Consider the following 10,765-nt stretch of genomic DNA (forward strand, 5'->3'; position numbering starts at 1 on the left):
CAGAGGGTAATCAACAATGGAACAGGTTGCCAGTAAAGTTGACAGAGGCAGGAAATTGGACTCATTTAAAAAGCAGGTTGAAGCAATGATGGGGACAGTAGGGTGGGTGTTCTGGAGGGATGAGATTAGATGGGCAGAAGGGCCTTCTTCATCCAAACCGATTTTGTGGTGACTGAATTTTAGAAGGCAGTTTACATGAGGCAGAATGACTTGTGTCAAATAGTTTTCATTGCCAGAAGGAGTCCACACTCAGTTGTAGTAATTTCCTGCTAACAGACCACAATAAATAGAATTGGTAATTTTCAAATTTAAATTAATAGCAATATTTTAGACTTAACTGAGATTTGGGAAACAATGTCAGTAAGTTCAACCTAATAATTAAGGAGTGAGAATGTGTGAACGTTATGCACAGTTCTCTGTGTTCATAACTTTTGCTCATTTGCTAATATAATTATCGATCAATGATGTGATCTTGATTTCAATCAAACTGAAACCCAACAGATGAATGTTGGAGAATAAATTATGTTAAGGCAGATGAGTCAACTCAGAGGCTGCAAATGACAGAATTTGGCTTGTGACCAACCCAAATATCACCCAGTATAACAAGCACTGCTATGTTAAACTAATGCATTTTAATTCTACTTCCTCAAGTAAAAATAAAAATAAGCAATTAAAGAGTAATGTCGTTCATGACTCTTCATTGTGTTACAGTGAGAGGGTTCTGTTGCCTAAACAAGTTGAATGTACACTGCGGTAGTAGCAGCTGTGCAGTCTCTCCTCAGTATTAAGTGCTTTCCTTGTTCCGAAACTGGCTTTGTTAAGGACAATAACTATACAGCCTGTTAAATAATTAGTAAAACAAGGGCCTGCTGTTGGTTGTGCTAATTTTAATTGTACAGCCACATTCAGAACAGTTTGGCTTTAAAACTTTCCTCCAGCATATGGCGCAAGCTAAATTATAAACAATCAATCAGGCTCCTCTAATCCATTTGAGTTTTAAGGTAAAGTTTCGGGTTGCCATGGTAGTTTCCCCTTCTCTGCAGTCCGCTACAATGGTTGCAAAGAAAAAAAATAGTTTAACAATAGGGATGTGCTCATTTTGACTAATAGATTGCTGCAAACATTTAATAATTAGATCATGGTTCAAGAGAGATGTGACCCAAGCAAACCCTGCAGGTCACTGTGGTAACATGGTTATAATGCTACGCGTCATTATGTCAATGTTTTGTGACCTTGAGTACTCCAGGCCCAGTGACAGACACAGGGCAAGCATTTTTAAATTAAAATAAACCTGGGTGATCTCAACTTGCCATCTGAGATTTTACTGACTCTTCTATCATCCATGTTTTCTGTGTTTATTTTTACATGCAGGTAATTTGTGGGCAGCGGAGTGGGAAACTAAAATAAAATTTCAATACGATAATTAGTTACTAGGAAAATACATATTACATCTAAATTAAGTCAAATGGATTTAAAATATTAATAACATCTGTGAAAATCGGAGTAACTGACGAGGTTTCAGAATATATGTGCGTGATACCTAACAGCTCGATGGCAAAGTGACGACTACATCTTCAGCTAGGCATCAATCTGCTTCATCTGTGTCCAGTTTCTGGCAGATATCACTCTTGCCACCAGACAGTGTGTTCAGCCCCACGAGGTGACAGATCCATCTCTCCTTGTGCTGGGGCACGTTTGCACAGGAACCGGGTGCTCTCTGCTATGCCTCCCAAGAGGCCATTCTTCCTGTGTTAGCTTGAACAGTGAATGTCAGCAAACTGTTTGACTACAGATTGCATCACAGCTGAGGCTGATCCTGTCCTGACTTGAAACTCATATATGTACACTTTCTAGCAGTGAATACTGCTAACACTGAAAGCCAACCAGGATGGGGATTATTTTCACTCCCTTGCCCAGGGCCCTGGAACCTACTGTAACTTCACCACTGCTGCCTCAGCTGAAATCAACAACAACTTGCATTTATATATCACCCTTGACATGGGGTATTGTTTTGCAACGCTTGAAATCAGATAACTCAGCACAGAACAAACCCAGTGGGTAGCGGCTTTTGTATCCCACTGCGGGAGCTGCATGCCATTCTGAAAATTATTTTCTTGCTGCCTCCATGCCTCTCCTTCTGTCATACAACTCCACTATGGAAAGGTGGGCTGCAGGGGTGGGACCAGGGTACAGGATGAAATATAAATATAAATATAAAATCCTATTTTCTCCCAGTATAGATGTAACTTTTCATTGAGAAGGTTAAGCAGGCACTAGTCCTTTTCCAAGGCAGCAGGTAAAGGTAGGTGATCAAAATCAATGTTTTCAAGTCATTGCATTTATTTGTATGGAAAGGTTTAAACATTTCAACATAATAATAATCCTTGCATTTGATATAGCGCCTTATCACGTCTTCAGGACATCTGAAAGCACTTCACAGAATATACTGTAAAGTGAATTGACTGTATATTTTATGGGCGAAAAATACACCATACTAGGATATTTCCATGGCATATATTATCCTGGAAGCACTCAGAATTCGGCATGAAGAACAATGTGAAATCAGTCGGGGCATCTAAGAAAGAGTGAAAATAACATTGATACAAGAAAAATATTTAAGCGCTTTGGGCTCAAATCTTACAATTAACGATTGCATCATCGGTGTTAGTACGAAGATTGATGAAATGAATTGCATTTCTAAAAAATCAGAATTTAGAAAATTGGTGCATTTATGTGCAGGTGGCTGTAACTCAATCTGCTGCTAATTCAAATTCAAGGACTTGTTAGAAACACAAGGGGAAATGGTTATCTATGGAAAACATCTGGGGACAAGTTTCAGAGGGAGAAAAGCTGTATGGTTATCTCTAAGCCATCCATTACATTGCTGTATTTACACAGTGCTTTCAAATAATAGGGCCACATACAAAATGCTGGTTATCTCAATTACTGGTCATGTTGGCAGTAAGTAGCTGAGGAGATATGATTATCTTCAAGACAAATAGGTTCAATTGAGTAATTTTTAATTGCTGACATATTATGAAAAATAATTTCTGTGCAAAGAGAAAAGGGGTCAATGGTGAGGTTAAATAAAACCATAAAGAAGAACTGGATGACGGCAGAGGTGAATGCAGATGCTGAGGGAACATGGTCACCTTGAATTAATCTAAACCTGGCCTGATGACTTTAGCCTCTCGTTGAAAATAGATGTGAAAGGAATACTCTGAAATAAGGCTCCCAAATAAATCCTCAAATAATGTTTTTAAAAAACAAATACATGAATTACAAAATGTTATAAACATTTATCTCTCAATGACCAGAGGCATTAGCTTTATGCTTTTTATGAGGCGACACTCGGCACTGATATGTGATAAATCTCCAACCATTTTGCCTTGCTCCCTCATCCTCCACTGCTCTACTGAAAACACTGTGCCTCAGGAAACAGCATGTTTTCGGCAGCACCAGTGATCCTCAATGGGCATTTTGAGTGAATCAAATGGTTTTATACATAAAGAAACTTCACTTAGAAATACTCCTTTTTTAGATGCTCAGATGTAAAGAGAACATTCGTTAAACGGTTTCCAAATTCAGCATCATTTCAAGCTCAAACTTAGCCCTTTTAAGATTGTTTTAAAAAACACAAAATAACCAAAAGTCTGACCGGCATCACATGTTGCTTCCATAATTTGCAAAAATAAGAGATAGGTTATCACCTTATAAATCAAAGTGTACTGTTGATCTGTGATATTTAAACGAGCAATTACAATCTCTTTCTGAAGGTACTTTCTATTTGCTGTAAGATGCAAAGTGTAACTGTTTTTTCAACTCAACTGTTTTTATTATCAGTAGAAAAATTAGCAGTGTTCAGGTGGGAAATCCATTAATGTATTCTAAATCCAATGCTTAGTTATCAGATATGATTTATTATTGATGAATTAATTCTACCTGATTGTGCAGTTTTGGTAGCTAAATGGGGCTTTAAAAGAGGTTATTTTATTAATCATCGCTGCACTAATTGCAGACACTTACAGAAGGTTCACTGTTTAGATATGCAAGCACATAAAAAAGCCTCCGTTCTGCTGAAAAATGGATTTATCCGGCTGTAAGTCACACCGCCCTAGATGAAGTTTGAGTCTTTTCTGAATAATTATAATAGAAAAATTTAATCATCAAGTAAACAGAGACTATTATATAAATTGCTAACTGTATAATTATCTGAGAGTCATAAATTAATATTTATAACTATAACTAAGTGCTCCAGGACGCTAACCCATGTGCAGGGTGCTATATAAATGCAAGTTCTTGTTGTTGTTATATGTAGCAGGTGTGTAATGACAACAGTGTTATTCAATTCATGGGGTATTTTGTTTTAGAAATACTTCCAGTTTTATCAAACTATTGGGAAGATTCTCTATCTATCTATCTATCTATCTATCTATCTATCTATCTATCTATCTATCTATCTATCTATCTATCTATCTATCTATCTATCTATCTATCTATCTATCTTTCTATCTGTTTATTTATAGCTGCAACATTCCGCAAGCGTTCCAGCTTATTTATTAAGTTACAAGACATGTATTGTTATAGTATTTCTAAATAGAAAGAACTATTCCAAATGGACCACTCATCGTGTATTTTATTTCCAGAAATCTTGATGAATAAAATGATAATTTTTGTAGGAAAATTAAAACCCTCCCCAAAATTAACACCTGTTCTGCAACATGTAGGTAGGAACTCAGGAGATTTTCCAGATGGCTCTGTGTTTCGGAAGACGACGCTGCAAGCACTTCATCAATCTTCCACTGATTGATTCTCTGTAGAGCTCTCAACTACATTCAAACCTACACAAGCAGAATTTCAGAGCTCCTTTCAAAGACTTGCTAAACCATAGAAAACTAGTTTCCCATATTATTCGTGCATGACCATATTAGTTTACATGTTGTACTAACTGTGTCAATAAATTATATTTGAACCCAATAGAATTATTTAATATTCAATCTTACATGCTGAGATGGAGTTACCTTATTTTATGTTGTCAGTGGCCTCTTCATCGTTAATCATACTTTTTTTTAGCAGTTATTCTGTTTATTTATGCCCATTTAATGAGATTTGAAAAGCGGAGGTACAGAATAGAAGCAATATTTGTTGTGTGGTAAACACACTTAATCATCTGAGCTACATAAGAAAATGCAATAAAAACTATTGATTCTTTTGACCTAATCTGGACAGTGTTAAAAGTTTTGTTACTGTTTAGTCACTCACTGCATCAGTGCATTTACTTTCATCCTTACATAAAAATGTTAATGTTAACTTTTCTATCGGCATAATTTTGAATATTCCTGGACAAATATGCAATTCACTTTATATGTAGACTTTTAATAGCAATAATCCATCTATTCTAAATGTCAAATAATATTGCACTTGCATTTTAAGTGAATAATTCTGCAGTCCATACACAAAACTTATTCTTTTACCCTTTGTAAATGCTGATGACTTCATTGTTCAAATGAATCGATTGTTTTAATGCTTCAGCCAGGCAGTTGACTAAATGTAGAGACTGACATGCATCATGCACACACTTCACATCTGTCCCTCTTTGGTCTGTTAAAAAAAATCTTCAGTCATAAATACAACAGGCTTTTGAAAGTAGATATATTTTCCTCTTTATTTCTTTTGTTCCGATTTCACATTACCCAACAAACTAGATAAATAAAAATATATATATTTTAATCCTCATCTATCATGACTTTAGAACCTCTTCTTCATAAATATTAACCTTAGAATTTATAAAGGATGTACTTACTTCAGACTTCCTTCCTTCCAAGAGGGAAGCTAAATTTGAACAACTATCATTGAGGAGGATTTAAAGTTATTTTCATCAGTGAGTCAACTTGTACAATTAATAGCCAATCACTATTTATCATTTTATATTATATTCCAAATGCTCTAATGGCAATTTATAAATTAAATATACCTTGCAATAGGTGTCAGAGCTGCACTCACATATGAGTTATGTACAGTAAATTAATTTGATAATTTGAGTTGCCAGCACTGTTCCTTTGTTTCTGTCCCAGTAAGGCATCTAACCATATGTTACATTTTTAGTGGTTATGGAATGAAATGAAAAAACAGCAGGTTCTATATACACAATTACAAAGCTTGGACATATAATCAATGTTCATTTTGTGTGTGTGTGATTGGCAATTTCAGTGCTTGTAGCTTTGGTCCATCATGTGGGAAAATCAATAACCATCACAATCACTATATATTTCAGAATTAACTTGCAGAACATCTTAAGGTTTTATCAGGAGCCACACGGTACTGGTTACATGATTACACCTAACTAACATTGGTACAAAATACCATCATAATAATCTAGCAGCTGCAGCACATTTGTGAAAGACTAAATCATTATCTCCTGTTTAGTATACAACATATTCAGCATGTAGCAACACAAAAGGAGGATGTAAAACTACAAACCAATGTGTTACTCACCTATAATGTGTTACTCATCAAAGGAGAGAAATCTATACAACATTAAAACAGATCCATCTTTATGCTGTTACCCGTTTTTACTGTTTGCCTTGTATAACTTTATGTTTGTATGTCTGCCTGTCTTCTTTCTACCCTTGTTTCTGAGAATCCTGGAATTAGTGTGCCCATTTATTTTCCTTAAATTACTAGCCTTTATCTACTGTACTTTATAAGTCAATTAAGTATTTGAATGCAATTGTATATTAAGAAGTAATCAAGCATGAAGTACTATTCACAAAAAATCAGATCATAGAGTTTAAAGCAAATTGACTCATGGGGCTTTTGAGACTTTTTGAGACTTGAGTTTTATTTAGAGCTAATTGCAGAATAGAGTTAAATCATGCCAGCTCAGCACAAATGCACTAGGAGGGAACACAATCTCAAAACATATTATGCAAGCACTGTACACACATATTGACCACTCCATACACATTTTTGTTACAACAGTTTCTGAGTTAGAAGCCCTGGCCCTATACAATTTTAAGTAAATTTAAACGTAATGATTAAGAGATTCTCAAATGATTTAGTAGCTTCACGTGTGGTAAATAGCTCAGAGCGCAAAAATACAAATAAAAGTGAAAAATATAATATTCTTTACCTTATGGTTGAAATTTATAAATGCAAACATTATTTTACGTCATCTTTTTATTCATCTTATCTACTAATGGAATGATTATTATAAGAAAAGTAAGAAATATAAGAAATATTACAAGAAACATTTGACCATTTCCATTTTATTCAAATACAGTGTAATTTTCATAAAAAAAGAAGAGCTACATTGAAAATACAGGGAAATGCATTAAAATTGGGGTTATCTTGTTCTGATTGCAAAACGCAGTGAATCTTTTTATGTATGTTCATAATGGGATATCCCAATATATGTGAGGATTGGAAGGCACACTCCACTTAAAGACTTGAGCAGAATATCTCCTCTGAGTGATTAAAGGTATAGATTATACAATGAAATCTCATAGTTATCTTTTAACTATATTGACAAACTGAGATGCTCTACAATCGTTTTTAAAAGGGATTTTTTTAAAATTACATTTAAGCATTTGGAACAATATCAAAAGCTTGTTGGAAAATGTGATACATTACCCATTCTTCGGATTGTCAATAATGTAGCAATATAAAATGGCTGTTTTTAAACTGTATTAAACTATCCAATTTAGTGATACTTTGTGATTTTGGGGGGAATTTGTTCATCATTGTGCAGGATTTCACCCAATACCATAGAAATATAAATTGTTCTTTATACGTCTAAGATAATTTATTTTTGAGAAAAACCTGCCACATAATTAATAACAAGCATTGTCAACATAAGTATCCATCATTCACTCTGAAAACAATTAAGTCATGTGGTGAAGCTTCTTCTAGATACACAATTAAAAGCTGTCACATATGGAAGGGGAGGAACAACGAGTTTGTACTTCTATCATTACTTTTTAACCCCTGCCAGTTATATCACAGGCACCTTAAATAAGGGTTAATAGAAAGCCTCAAGGACCGCTTGACTGCTTCTGTGGAGTCACTTAAAATGCTCAGGCAAATCAAGCATTTCATCACCGCTCGTTTGATTTTGTCTGTCATCAGGACTCAAACGTATTTAATTAGTCCCAAGTCAAATGCACTGGTACTAATGTCTGTTGAGCAAGCTTCAGTTCTGATGCTTGACGCCACTCACCCTGCAACACAGCCTGGTCCCCTCTCTACTGTCCATATGGATCATTTAGAAATCTCATGCAAAAATGCAGCAAGTGAATGGTAGTGACTAATAAACTCTGTAATCAAGGAGACATAATGATCATGTGAGTAGTAACTAGAATAAACTCTGACTGAGAGGTTACGTGATTGACAGCTTCATCACACAAGGTCATACAAGCACTCAGACCAAGTAGCATCTGGCAAACTGCACCAATTTGAAATCAATGAAACTCTGCTGGTGGATATAATTTTATGCTTCCTTGCACTAGACAATAACTTCTCAAGCTAAAGAAAGAAGGTATTTTAACCTCCACCGCCTTGCTCACCACCATCCCCACTTTATCCTTCCCAAACCTAAAAAGGTTTACATGAACATGAAAATCACTTGTTTTTGAATATTTTCTCTTTTAATTTATTTAAACTGTATCTGAATATTTTTATCTATAACTCTACAAATGTACCAGAAGTATAATCTATACAATCCTGAGATGGATCAGTCAGTTCCTCATTAGTAAATTCAATTTTAATCTCACTTTGTACTATATGTTAAATAAAATAGAATTAATTATAGTATAAAATACTATTTAGAAAGCTAAAAGTTGCTTGCAATAATAAATACTATGTATATCATTGGTAAGTCATATATGAAGGATGGTTTAATACTGTTGAGCAACATATATATTCTTTTTCCTATGTACCACAGAATGTTACAACAGTGATTTTTCCCCATACCAGTGAAGGTGGTATATTTATTCAAAATAAAGCCTCTGTATTGACAGCTTTCTTGTGCAGAACCATCGTAAAATATGACATTCACCCTGAAGTGGTACACAGGATGTCCCCTGTAATTTCCCTTTCAGTTCATTTACAGTCTCAGCCAGAAAATCTATAACAGGTACCAGCTAAGGTCATCAGAGGACAAATGAGCCACTTCACTATCCTCTGCCTCGAATTATCAGTTTGAGAGTGCCAGGGGCCGAACCTGAAATCAATTCAGCCTGAGGCTCAGGCTCAAAAAATATGCTTTTTTGTATATGATAGTTTTTCACACATCAGATGCTTATTTTCATTTTAACATTCTAATAATGTAATAATAATCCTTGCATTTGATGTAGTGCCTTATCACTTCTTCAAGACGTCTCAAAGCGCTTCACAGGATATCCTGTAAAGCGTAATGACTGTATTTTGTGGGCGAAAAGTGGCAGCCAATTGCGCACAGCAGTGTCCCACAAACAGTCGTGGATTGAGTGACCAAACTATTATTATTATTTTCCTTTTTTGAAGGTATTATTAATCCCGGAAAAGTGATCTGCCAATTGACTAACAACCAACCGCCTGGCAATCAAACATGGGTTCTCTCGCTTAACCAATAATGAGTGCTCTAATCAATACACTACAGGTCTTCACAAGATAAGAGAGGGATAGAGAGACAGGGTGATAGATAGAGATAGGGGGAAAAGAGAGAGAAGGAGGAGGAGAGAGAAAGGAATGAGAGAGGGAAAGAAAGGGAGAGACGGGGGGAGAGAGAGGACAACATAGTAAGAAGTATGTTACAACTCTTTTTGGTTTATCGTGTTTTTTACCGTTTTTTCCTGACTTCCATTCTATGTGAGGCATAGGCAACACATAACAAAACTTCTTTGCCAACATCCAAACCTAAACATGCCACTGTCTTCAACATTGCTACCAAAAGATCATGGTCCATTTCTGAATCCAATTATCATGTATATAATATATAATAATGCAAAAGGAATTGGTATATGCCAAGTAAATAAACTTCATACAAATTAGACCACAACCTGACAGATTTATTATAGCCCAGCAATGAGTAGTAAAATGGATGTGGGGCAAATAAAAATGTCATATTTTTCTTTCTTTTAATCAAAATGTAATTGAAACATGAACCCTTTTTGTGGTCAGCTGAAAGAAGGTTACAATCATGACTGCCTATGTTCTACACTTTATTTACACTTATTTACAGAAGTTTACACTTCTAAACTACCTTTATTTGTCCTATGAAATCAACCAAGGTTAGAGAATCCTCATTCTGAATGAGGCACTCCAGGCAAACAATGTGAGACTGTTTGCCAATCCTCCTTCTGGTGGAATGGGGAAATACCCCGGCAATGCTGGGCGAAATGCAGTGTCACATTCACACGTGTGACAAAGCTAGTTTCTCTTCCATAATGCATAAATACATCTTACTTCTGGGACTTCCATGGTATATCCCTGAGTTAATATCGCCCTCCCTCCCCCACCTTACTAAATCTAATGTACATGCCACCACTGGAAAACATATTATTAGACTCATCCTGTAGCACTAAACTTGCAGGGATTAGATTGATACAATGCATGTTAACTGACTAAGAAATCACACACAGGTTCCAGTATAACTCTAAGGATCTGACCCAATGCACACTGGATGAGGATTCTTCGGTCTTGGCAGGTTTGATGGCAAAGATAATGTTGGTTGGTGCCTGGGAAGAGAATTACCCCCAGGAAGCTGTGATTGGCAGTTTTCTTCAGT

Source organism: Callorhinchus milii, unplaced genomic scaffold (assembly GCF_018977255.1).
Source record: "Callorhinchus milii isolate IMCB2004 unplaced genomic scaffold, IMCB_Cmil_1.0 Scaffold7, whole genome shotgun sequence".
NCBI lineage: Eukaryota > Metazoa > Chordata > Chondrichthyes > Chimaeriformes > Callorhinchidae > Callorhinchus > Callorhinchus milii.